This window comes from Centruroides vittatus, unplaced genomic scaffold (genome assembly GCF_030686945.1).
Source record: "Centruroides vittatus isolate TY-2023 unplaced genomic scaffold, ASM3068694v2 contig_958, whole genome shotgun sequence".
NCBI lineage: Eukaryota > Metazoa > Arthropoda > Arachnida > Scorpiones > Buthidae > Centruroides > Centruroides vittatus.
The window spans coordinates 1,781,210-1,794,496 of NW_027122637.1; the positions used below are offsets into that span (position 1 = coordinate 1,781,210).

A 13,287-nucleotide genomic window follows, 5' to 3' on the forward strand; every position below is an offset into this window, starting at 1 on the left:
CGACTATTAAAAAGTTCCTTTTCTGCCTTAAAAGTTTACATTTATATTTATTTTCTAAAACATGTTCAAATGTATTATCTAGTATTTCTGATTGGATAAGCGTGTATTTTAAAAAGATATATTGTGCTGATTTTTTTTTTTTTTTTTTATCTGTAGAAAATGCATCACATATTATTACTTACGTATTGTTGTTGTTCTAGTCAGTTCTATTACTACAGCACATTGGTTGTTTGTTTTTCTAGAGTTCTTACTATTTTTAATAATTATATGGGGAATATACCAAAAATATTCATTGTTATTAAGCTACGACATTCCTAAACCTCAGTTGGGTTTATATATACAGTACATTCAATTTGTTATACAGTTATAACGTGTTCTTAGTTTTAAAAAAAAAGCGTTTTTACAAAGGAAACGTTTTATATTTTTCATTTATTACAAAATAAAAAAAATATTTTATTCTTATTAAACGTTATCTTTCATAATTTAAAAAATGAAAATTTACAAGTAAACTAGATTTTCGTAACGGAATATTATTCCTCTCCGAGGATGTATTTCGAAGAACTATGTCACATTACGCTCCACCGTATGTAGTTTCTTTGTGTGTATCGTCTTTTGGAAACTTTGTGTTAGAAGCGGAAATCTTCGAACTATATTTTGGCGTATAAAGTTAAATATTTTACGTATTTATACGTGCCTGTTCGAGTTATATTAATTTTACCTTTTAAGTCAATTATCTTTAAGAGCCGCCGCAAACTACAGGAATCGAGAGCTAGCGTACGCTCGGTCGCGCTTCCAAGCCCCGCCTTTTTTCCCATGATGCTATGGGCCATTTTTGCTAGGTAAGCTACGCGGGCACGAAGCATCCGCAAACTACACAACGTTTGCTCGCGTAAAAGTGCTGCATCATGGGAGATTAGGACTAGTGTTGCCACCATGCCGGTTTTAAATTCATTGTCCGGATTAATTCTTAATTTGTCCCGTTTTCGTAGAAATTGTGAAATTATACAAAATAAATTTATAAAAATATTTGCGAGTATTTTATTTTAATAGTTAAAGACTACCTTCACACCCCCACCCAAACTAATTGCCAAAAAAGGCCCTCTGAATCCAAACAGGGTGAAAAGAGTTACCGTATTTTACGGACTATAAGACGCTACAGACTATAAGACGCACTTTAATTTTTAAGCATTTTTAAAAAAAAAAAAATACATATAAAATACATATAAGATGCTACGGACTATAAGACGCACCTGAATTTTGGAGGCAATTTTTCGAAGAAAAAAATGCGTCTTATAGTCCGTAAAATACGGTAAATAAAAAAAAAAAAAACTTACCCCACTTGCAATGCCTCGGTATGACATCCTAATTTTAAAATGTCCGGGTCAGCAATTTTGAAAAGGTGGCAACTTCGCGATTTATGTGAAGACGTGTTATCGTGATTTTCCCTTTCAGCTAAGCGTGCTGGCAGATCGTTAATTGTATCGTGTAGTTAGTTGTTCGACAAAAAGAATGGACGATCGCGAAGATAAAATAGATTATTCAGTGTGTGCCATCATAGTTGCGTCGCTGGAAAAACAACACGAAAACAAATGGCGTAGAAAGCGGAGACCTACCAGAACATGGATTCCACATGACGTGGATTGGCTATAGAACAAAGATTTTATTATAACCTATACTTGTAATCAGTCAGTTTTCGTTCCGAACTTTGAAACAGTATGAGAAAAACATGCCTACTAGTTAAGCCTAACTAGGCTTAACTAGCCGAAAACTATTTATATACAAAGTTTATACTATTTTCTTTTCAATACTGAATGTATTAATCATGTAATTTACTTACATCGATAAAATTCTATAATTTCTTATAATAATAATACAGTAGAGCATCGATTATCCGACCCTCGATTAACCAATTTATCGGCTAACCGACCGCGTTCTAGTCGGCAAATTCAAATGTCCGCTAGTGATGTGGCGCTACAATATTTGGTTATGTCTTGGCTACTTTAATATTATTTTTGTTAAATTTTTGCATGTTTTAGCTGGTAGCACTGGCTCGACCATGAAAGGGAGGCTAATATTTAAACCAGGCCTAATACTCTATACTAATAATGTATTTTTTCATACTTTTCGGTTATCCGACAACCTCAGTCCCCAATTAAGTCGGATAATCGATGCTCTACTGTATTTATAATTTCATATTATATTTATAATATTTATATAATATAAATACAGTAGAGCGTCGATAAGTGGAACCAATTGGGGACTGGGGTCCTTCCAGTTAATGATTTGTTCCAGTTTCCGACTTTGTACGAAAAAATACATTAACCTGTCCGATGTTCAAATTTTTCTCCGTTGCGTATCGCTTCCAGTTGAATTTTTCTCCGTTGCGTATCGCTTCGTGTTGAATTTTCGTCGATTTTAAGCCTAACGAAAATTTTTATAATAATCATCGAGGCTATCGTATCGTTAAAAATTATTTCTGCATTTTGTACAAACAAAATAAATATATTAAAGAATATAAAAAACATGAAAATTATACTTTAGAAGTAAATTTAGTATCAAAAACATTCGATTCAGCACGACACAGTCCGACCATAAAATCGTTCCACTTATCGACGCTCTACTGTATATAAATTAATATTTGTAATATTAAATAAATTAATAATAATTTTTTTTATAATTTCTTTTTCGACATGTGGTATGTTTATGTAGTTATCCATTTTCTCCAGCGGCCGGATGGCCGAGCGGTCAAGGTTAGCAGCCTGCCGCCCTGGGGGACCCGGGATCGAATCCGGACGGGTCGAGAAATCCCCAGGAATTTTTCGGGGGGTGGTCCGTCCGGATATGTCGGTCCCCGTCCCTCACCACCCGGCCGCCTCATTGGGGGCCTGGCCGAACCCATAATGGGCTTGCTATAAGAGGCCCTCTTAGTACCCACTGGGCGGAAAGAGTTACAAAAAAAAAAAAAATCCATTTTCTCCTGCTCTCTTGCTAGCGTGACTGCTCTCGTTTTTGAATTCTATGAACAGCGAAAGTACTCTCGTATCGCTGCTGTAGCAAAGGAAAAACCACGTGAGCAAGAAGAGAGGGGCGGAGCATTTGACGTCATCGATTGTGCTAGGGCACGTTTGCTAGCATTTTGTTCTCGCAAAGCGCTAGTTTGCGGCGGCTCTAACACAACAAACTTTATTCATATGGTTCGACCGAGAATTATTTATTTTTATCGGATTTGTACTGTATGTACTGTTCTGTACTGCACCTCATCAGATACGCTTCTTGAATCTAACACCCTCTTATAGAAATAATAGTATTCGTGACATTCCGTAATCTCCAGAAACTTCAGAAGCCTTTTTATAACGGCCTTTTTATCCTCTTGCCTGTGAAATCCGGGCAATGCATTAACATTACTCGGAAGCTACTTTTTGCCCGTGTCCCCCAGTGCTCGAATGGGAGGGTACTTTACCTACTGATCATTGCTAGTTGGTCGTGGATTCGGGCTGGTTACTTAGAGTTTTTAGGTTTTATTCACGTTTTCAAAAGCTAAATAGGGGGTCAGTTTTCCATGAAAGTCTCTCCGGAAGGTCGCCCACGTGTCGCATTGCCACAACCAAAATTAATTCAACCCCTTTTTACTTACTTTGAGTAATATGTGGGAAGAAAAGATAAGCGTTATATCTAAAATGTGTGAAATTTCACTTACCGTATTATTCAATTCTAATAAATCTGGTTTTTCTGTATATAATCATTAATAAACCATTACTTTTATTACCTCTTAAATCATCACTCTCCTGGATTTGTCACAGGGAAAACGGAACGATCTTATACCTTTCGCTGTCGAATTTTTACAATTCGGTGCTGAACACCAAATCATTTTTTTTTTTTTTTTTATTGATAACAAGAAATTCAATTGAGATCGAAAAAAGTAAATAACCAAATTCGCTCTAGAAACAACCTACACACAACCTCAAAGGACCCAATGTGGCGACTACCGTGATGCATTGCATCGACCTTGGATACAAATGACAAGCTTTTAGCTGCAGGAACACATTGGCTGAGAACTACCGTAGCGCCTCTAGCGGGAAATGAATATTGCAAATGTATACAGGTATACCTCGCCTTACGTCGGTAATTGGTTCCAGGAGAGGCGACGTAAGTCGAAGCTACGGTGGAAAACGCCAATAATGAGCATTTAAAGACCGCTAAATAAGACGACAACACAGAAACACAGATGTTTTCATGTTTCGTTCTCTAGGATTTATGATGATTATACTAACATTTACTGTAAATGTACATATTTTAATATGATTTTATGTGCTTTTAACGCTTTTCTAGTGATATTACGACTTCAATATTTGTGGCGGACGGATGTAAAGTCGAATAAAATGACTTAAACTTGATTTTTATTTTTCCATATACTTTTTTGACAAACGACGTAACTCGAAACGACGTAACTCGAGGTATACCTATATTATTTTACTTCATAATACAGTGGGTGATCGGTTAACGAACATAATCCATTCCAAGACTTTGTTCGCTATCCGAATTGTTCGTTAACCGATTATCGATTTACCATAGCTTTTTATGGGAATTTGATTAATTCGTTCTGGAGACCCCAAAAAATAAAAAAATACAGTCAAACCTGTTTTTATGCGCTCTTTTTATGTGCGATTTTTATTTGTGCGATTTTTTTAATGCGAATTTTTAATTTGTGCGGTATAGTTGGCGACTAGTCTCGTGCGATTCGTCATGTCTTACGTTGACTTATTATAGCTAAATAAACTTATTATAGCATAAATGCACTTATTATAGTAATATTATTGCATGAATATGCGAAAAATGAAATAATTTACTTTTTAAGTCAACAAAACACCACCTGGACAAAAATATGTAAAACAGACGATAGACCAGACGATGCAGTCAAGTGCTGACATCTGTTGTCAATAAATTCTATTTCGTACGGTTTTGAGTTATTTTCTATGTGAGACTTTTTTATGCGGTCCCTGTTGACCGCATAAAAAAAATATTTTTTAATTGTGTTGCGAAAACTATTATTTACAGCCATTCGTGAAGTTTCGTGAGATTTTTTTTTAATGCGTTTTTTTTAATGCGGTCCCTATCCCCCGCATAAAAACAGGTTTGACTGTATATACTTTCTTATTACGTTTATTTATATGTAATAATAAAAATACATATATACGCAGTCTTGCATTTTTATTAGTCATGTTTTTCCGTTTGTGGGGGTTAAAGAATCTGTCTACTGTTGGTTGTTTTTTTCTCTTTTTCAAGAGTTTTCGGAAGTAATTAATAGCATTGTAATTGCAGAGATCCCCAAGCCTATTAACCTCAACCTGGTTTGGATGCCATTCTAAGACCGTCGTTCTGACACCCTCCCACTTCTTAAAAAAAAAAAAATGTTTAATAGCAGATATCGACATTAACTCTCTTTTTCAGAAGAAAACATATCTAACCTAGTTTCTTGGTGTTCTTCATTCAAGAGTTCTTGGCGTTCTTCTATCGCCGGATCAGTTTCAGATTCCATTATGAGCTGTTTAATGTTCTTTATTTCTCAGATGTGATTTTTGTTACTCCTTAAGATGCTTGAGTCTTCTTGATTATACAGTATCTTTCACAGATAAGGTTGAACTGCAGCCTACTGTAGACCTGTTCAAGCCATACTGCCCAGCAACATCAGACATCTTCTGCCCACTCTCTATCTTTGCTGTTATACGCTCACCTTTTGAAAATAAAAACGATGCAAAACTTAACGAGTTCCCGCCCGACAGTCTCGCAAATACTATAAAAGAATTGTTTTTGTCAGAAAAATAAAAGGCTGGAATTGCAAGGGAGAGTTTCAAAGTTCGGAGGAATGCTTATCCGATCAGTATATACCGGAATGAGTGTCGATGTCGACGTCTCCCGCACTCCGAAAAGTTTCGAATTGTTGCCTGAAGACAAGAGAAGACCAATCGGTATTCGTTATTTTACGTCGCTTCTTGTGTTTGTTCTGTGGGGTGTTCGTTGTCCGAACATAAAAATCGTTCGCAGAAGTGTTCGTTATCCGATTTGTTCGTTAACCGATCACCCACTGTATTAGACTATTAGGACCCGAATAATTTGGATTCGAAAGTTTTCTTAAAGGAACTCAGTGAAGATCAGACATATTGAAGTTCTTTTCTACCGCAATGCCCTCGATATATATTGGTAGAATAGTGTTAAGTGCCAGAATTATTTATAAATACAGTAATAGAAATTAATTAATAGTTAATTTTGCGTAAAAGTTGTGCGTAAAAATTTAATAATTATAATGAAATTAATATATAAATTTTATATATTAATTTCATTATAATTATTAAATTTATCGCCTAAAGACTGCCTCCGGCGAAATTACTTAACATTTAATTAGTAATTAGTAGCATTAAATATAGCTTGATGTAATCCGGAAATTATTTGACTTTATTGTAAGATTCGGGTTTATAGATGTTAATATTTATGTAGAATAATAAATATTTTAAATACGTTATCATTGTATAGTAATGGGAACGTAGTTATAAAGCGTGTGAGACCATTTAGTAATAGCCCTAGTCAAAAGTAAGAATTATTTCTAGGTTATCTGTAATGGCACGCACATACAATCTTACTTTCACCTACTTCTTTCCGTAAGGGATCAGAACTCCTTATGGGAAAGAAGTAGGTAAAAGTTCAAACTTCCAGATAAAGCCTTTGACAGAGTTGAAAAACTAATTCGTAAACACGAAATAATGATTGTCCCTTACGACTATTTTGAACTGTTTAAAACAGTCAGGACATTATGAAATTGAATTGATTGGGTTAATTAAGCAAGAGTGGATGGCTGAGGCAGAAAAGAAAATTCAGAAGCCTTATCCCTTTAAGCTGGGAGAACTTAGGAAGATACTGTATTTACTCGCGTATAAGACGATCTCGCATATAGGACGAGATGTGACTTTAAAGATCAAAATATAGAAAATTAGATTTATTAATACAATTCTACTTTTATTTCGTTTAATCAGAAATAAAATATCAAATGCACGTAAATGCATACATTTTCCCGCAAAAATTCTGGCATTTTAAACTTTAAGGAAAAATCTTGTAAAATCGACAACATAATTTTGTGAGAATACGAGGGCACAGAGTCAGTACTCTACTTATCACTTACACGTCCAGTTGGTAAAACTCGCCCACTTTGTCGTTTGGATGGTTTAAATCGAGTGGCGTGGGAGGTGAGCAAGTCGACAGGTGTCCTTGAATAGACAGGAGACAGGTTTAACAAATAAAATAAAGCATTTATTATATTACTAACTATAAGATACAGATGTTACACAAAATTCGATACGTAGACAGGTTATATACGGCTAATTGCGATTAAGATGCGGTTACTCAGTCTAATCCTTTACAAAGGACTAATCTACCAGCTAGGCCTATTTTCTAGAGAGTGAGAGAGTGAGAGCAACACACTACCTCGAATGTGGGTTGTGAGCTATATGCGGCGATACTGTATGGAAGTTCTGGAGCCGTTGCATGTCCTCCAACCGGGTCTTCTCCTTTCGCTGAGTCAGTGCGGGTCCGGGAGACTAAAATGGAACATTCACAATTATAACAAATAGCTTATACCAGACATGGGCAAATGCGGCTCTTTTTGAGTTACATGCGGCTCTTGCTGAAAGTGTTAATTTCTTTTTTATTATTATTATTATTACAATTTTATTTTTATAATTTTGTGAAAATATGTTTATTAAAAAATATTCAATATTTGTTTTATATTATATTTATATTATATAATCGAATCGCGCGCCTTACCTACTATTCGCCACGACAGCATAGAACTGCGGCTCTCATGCATTTTGCAAAACCTACATTTCGGCTCCCACTGAACTCTTGCTTGCCCACCCCTGGCTTATACAATAGTGGAAACTCTCGTGAATTAGCATGTACCGTAGTGGCGACAGCGCAAACTAGTGATATCTAGCGGTTCGAGTAGAACACTAACACCGCAGACTATGTAAAGTCTAACAAAACTTGCAAAAATGCAACAAAATAAATATTTTATCATCTTTTGTCTTTATTTTATGATCTTAAAACATGAATTATAATTTTATTTGTAGGAAACGTGGATGAATAGTGATTTAATGGAAGGAATAATAGCAACAAACCAAATCAAATGCAATAAGAGTCAGATTTTTTGGTTAATGTTACCTAAGGATCCAAAATGGCGGCCGGGGAAATTTTTCCCTACCTCGCCGACTGCGACAGGGAAAAAATTTTTCCCTAGAGTCCAGACGTCGACGACGTGGGGATTTTTTCCCCGTTCGGTTTCTACCTTGCGTTCGACGTTGCCGAGTATCCTGTAACCTCGAAACGGAGACGGTAGAGGGAGCCTTTTCGTGACGTCATGCGAGAGTAAAATCGGCGGAAAATTCGTAGGGATGTTACGAACGAATATGCAAATGCATGATCTGTGACGTGATTTCTGTTCATTTCTGGGCAATTTTATGCAAATCGACTAGTTTCCTGTTGGAATCGTTTACTGCTGTGTTGCGACGAATTGCGTATTGGATTAATTGCTAGACGGCCGGATGGCCGAGCGGTCAAGGTGGCAGCCTACCGCTCTGGGGGACCCGGGATCGAATCCGAACGGGTCGAAAATCCCCAGGAATTTTTCGGGGGGTGGTCCGTTCGGATATGTCGGGCCCCGTCCCTCACCACCCGGTCGCCCCATTGTGGGCCTGGCCGAACCCATAATGGGCCTTCTAAAAAGAGGCCCTCTTAGTGCCCACAGGGCGGAAAGAGTTAAAAAAAAAGAAGAATTAATTGCTGTGTTTTTTTTTATTCGTAACGATATTTCATTTGCACACAAATTGCTATCGGTGAATATTTATTATTATTAATTCCTCCAGTATTAGTAAGTATTATTATTTCTTTATTACAATTTAATCCTAAAAGTTAGAGAACCAAGTAATTAGAAATTAAGGAAAGACCGTGTTTTTTTCCTCTCCTTATCTCCCCGCGTTTAGTTTATTGCTAATTGTTCGATAATGACTAGTTTTGCCGTTTTGAGTTGCAACGACGAATTTTGGTCGAGATGCACTTCCCGTGATTTCTACAAGTTAATGGAAGACGACTTTTCGGAGCTAGGTTTGCCTCCCCGTATCGATAACGCATCGAATTTTGCTGTAAAATTAAGCATACAGCCGACCGAGTCCGTTTGCATTCATTGCGATGAAGATAAATACTTCATATGTCAGGTGAACGACAGATCAGAAAACACTGTGAATTGGATCGTTTGTAAATACGTGAATTCCGGCAGTACGATAATAACGGACGAATGGAAAGGATATATGCACATTGGCGACATAGGAGGAGTAGCGGTCGAACATAGAACAATCAACCATTCGAAAAATTATGTCGACCCCCAAAGAGGAGATCATACTCAGAATATCGAACAATCGAAAAGTGAGTAAAAACCTCCTCTTTTTGTTGTTTTTTATTGTGTTTTTCGGTTAAAAAATCCGCGGAGTCTGCAGAGAAATTCAAGATGGCGGCCGGTAACGCGGCCATCTTGAATTGCGGGGAAAATTGTTTCCCTGTCGTAGTCGGCGAGGTAGGGAAAAATTTCCCCGGCCGCCATTTTGGATCCTTAGGTAACATTAACCGATTTTTTTAAATTAAAATCTGAGGTTTTAACTTAATTTTTAAAATTGAAACAATTTTTAAAAATAAAACATTTTTACATTAAATTAAAACACATTGAACACCAAAGTGTATTATGTTCACAGTTTGATCATACAGGTCATGGATAATACAGTTATTACATATGTGAAATCTTTGATTTAGCATTTTTTGTTCTCAGAAAACCTTCAGATGAACCATTATTTTTTGTCACAAATGCTTTAATAAGGACTTTGAAATATTTATCTGCCAATAATTTAATACAATTGTCACAAACACCTTTAAAATTTGCATTCTTTAAGATATAATTAATTAACGTAGTTTTAATTCCTTATGGGCTCTGTAACAAAAATATATTAAAATTGTTTTGAAATATTGCTGATATTTCTGAAAATAATCTTTTTCCGTAAAATGGTCGGAACACACGACGTAATTTCTATTTAAATATTCTGGCCCTTTCGTTTTCAAAATCTCGTCTAAATCGGACCGTTTGCTTTTAATAACCCACAGAGTGCATCTGAAAATCAATATAAATACATACGTTGAATGATAACAATATTTTAAAGGAGGAATGTTAATATAAATGAAAACAATCTAATCGTTTATTAATTTACTTACACTTGTTTTTTCGGGAATCTGTAAAACGACTTGCGATCACTTTGTATCTTGTAATTAAAACAGCCATACATAGCGCAAATAACCCCTCTTTCGGCCATTCTAATTATTGGAAGATATAAAAATATTCAAAACTTTATATTAATACCCCAAAACGTCTCCTTATACACGCGGTACAAATGGAGTGAAGTATAGTTATCTCCTCGAACCGCTAGATGGCGGGCAGAAGCTTGTCGCCAATTTTTAGCAGAAGTTTCCACTATTGTCGTAATAAACTATTTGATTATAACTTTCAGGTGCGAACTCCCGAGCTACATTTTCTTTTCCTTTCTTTTCTTCTATGTGGAACCTGACGATTGGAGTTTATTGCTATTCGCTTTTACTCCGAGAGACAGTGGTTGATCGCTAAGCGACTGAAGAGACGGCCGAATGGCCGAGCGGTCAAGGTGGTAGCCTACCGCTCTGGGGGACCCGGGATCGAATCCGAACGGGTCGAATAATCCCCAGGAATTTTTCGGGGGGTGGTCCGTTCGGATATGTCGAGCGCCGTCCCTCACCACCCGGTCGCCCCATTGTGGGCCTGGCCGAACCCATAATGGGCCTTCTAAAAGAGGCCCTCTTAGTGCCCACAGGGCGGAAAGAGTTTTAAAAAAAAAGCGACTGAAGAGCTGGTCTTTTAGAAGACGGCCGAACGGAGCGCGGGGAAAGATAGAATGCCTTCCGGGAGGGCTTTTATGGGGAGCTAGCCCCTATTTAGGCGTTATCTGCAAGGAGAAAATCGGAAAACTCCAAGCTGTCAGCCTGTCTGACCGGGGCGTGAACCCATGAACTTCCCAATGTTTACGGTCTGGTCACCACCGCTATGAGCGGCAACGGAGTCCACTCGGCCACTGGTGGGCTGAACTCCCGCGCTTTCAGTGGCTGCGCCTTTATACAATTGTCGTGAGAAAGGAGTTACGTGATCGTCCGTTTTGACGGTGACAAAACATTCTTGACAGCCAAGTGTCAACTTTCCCACTGATTTGTTATTACAACTGGTGACCTCCGCTCTGATTCTCCGTTTTTTCTATCGGGGATATTTACATTTCAAAAAAAAAAAACAAAACGATTAACATCAATTTTTCAGATCCCCTTAAAAATCCGCGAGCTCACAATTTGTTCATGTAAAGCTGGACAATCCTTTTTTGCCCATTGTTAACAGTCGAATCCACTCTCCTACACCTCGATTACACTGATGAGTTTCTTCCGAATTCTGATTTCCGAATAATCTGTTTTCACGTGAGAATGGATTAAAACTCATATAGGGTTCCCGTGTGATTCTGGAATTCAATTCAAAAACTTTGCTTTTCCTATTGCTATTCATCTTTACTCCTGACAATACACAAGAATAATTGAAACGAGTCAGATAAAATACTTTTTTTTAAACACCAGAGAGTGAGCATCCGGTAAAAAATGCGAATACACGGTTTACAAAAATTATTGCAAAAACGCAAATCCTTCGCACGCGCGTATAGAACGACCTACGTTTTTAAAGCAGTGAAAAATGAATAAAAACCCTGTCTTGTATGCGAGTAAATACGGTATACTTCAATATCCAGTTTATTAGCAATATTTTCATAAACTTATCCAAAATTTTATTACGAATTTATGTCAGCAGAACAACTTTCTTGCCAAATATCTTGCTTCTGCATCTTGCAAAAAAGTGCAGTCTGCAAATGATGTAAAAATGTACTTTTACTGTTATAACATTTTCACATCCCAGTTGCTAGAAATCCACCGATTCTAAATTAACTTGGTTCTTCGAAAAAACCGACGATTTCAGCCGCGTCTCATTCAAAAGAGATTATCTGCAGCCGAATTTACAATCATGTGTTTTTTTTTTTTTTTTTTAACTCTTTCCGCCCTGTGGGCACTAAGAGGGCCTCTTATAGAATATTCGTCCAAATTCGCCCAAATTCGTCGTTGCAACTCAAAACGGCAAAACTAGTCATTATCGAACAATTAGCAATAAACTAAACGCGGGGAGATAAGGAGAGGAAAAAACACGGTCTTTCCTTAATATCTGATTACTTGGTTCTCTAACTTTTAGGATTAAATTGTAATAAAGAAATAATAATACTTACTAATACTGGAGGAATTAATAATAATAAATATTCACCGATAGCAATTTGTGTGCAAATGAAATATCGTTACGAATAAAAAAAAAACACAGCAATTAATCCTTCTTTTTTTTAACTCTTTCCGCCCTGTGGGCACTAAGAGGGCCTCTTTTAGAAGGCCCATTATGGGTTCGGCCAGGCCCACAATGGGGCGACCGGGTGGTGAGGGACGGGGCCCGACATATCCGAACGGACCACCCCCGAAAAATTCCTGGGGATTATTCGACCCCGGGTCCCCCAGAGCGGTAGGCTGCTACCTTAACCGATCGGCCATCCGGCCGTCAAAATTATCAGATTTAAGCCACCAGTGAGGATCGAACTCACGACCCCTGGTTTACACGACCAGTGTAAACCAGGTAAAAACCAGGTAAAACCAGGTGTAAACCACTGAGCTATGGTGGCTAACAACCAGTTTATCTAGTAACCATGGACCCAATATGGCAGCTCCACTTGAACATTGGTGTCCTGACTTTGTTTATAGTCCTTGGACATATAGGCCGAACACTTCTTCTCCTGGCGGAAAGAATAAGTACTAATGTTGATACAGCATATCTACGGGATTTCGCTCGTATCACAAGGTCGTTTTATTCTACGGGCTGAGAAAGTGCAAGAATGCATGGCATGCACTTTCCCATTTTGCCTTTTGTGAGTAATTTTATTCACAGAGTAAATACGATTCAATCTTACTTGTATACTTTCGCCAACTAGCAGAAATGACAAAATCGATCTATCACATGATAAAGATTGATGCGATCTTGCAGATCGATCTATCTGAAACGAAAAGTATATACACCCGTGGTGTAATCGAGATTATGGCTACTTTGCCCTACTC

The 13,287-nt window shown here is 37.3% G+C and overlaps 2 long non-coding RNA genes across 2 annotated transcripts; both read right to left on the reverse strand.

The window, feature by feature from the left end:
* Window positions 1–7,277: 7,277 nt before the first annotated feature.
* On the reverse strand, window positions 7,278–7,893 carry LOC136985331 (uncharacterized). The gene is made up of 2 exons (XR_010882325.1): window positions 7,813–7,893; window positions 7,278–7,586 (listed from the first exon to the last, which is right to left on the reverse strand). It is a non-coding gene; the product is annotated as an uncharacterized lncRNA (long non-coding RNA).
* Window positions 7,894–9,834: 1,941 nt separating this feature from the next.
* On the reverse strand, window positions 9,835–13,269 carry LOC136985339 (uncharacterized). Its single transcript, XR_010882329.1, has 3 exons — window positions 13,143–13,269; window positions 10,300–10,398; window positions 9,835–10,198 (listed from the first exon to the last, which is right to left on the reverse strand). It is a non-coding gene; the product is annotated as an uncharacterized lncRNA (long non-coding RNA).
* Between the last annotated feature and the right edge of the window lie 18 nt (window positions 13,270–13,287).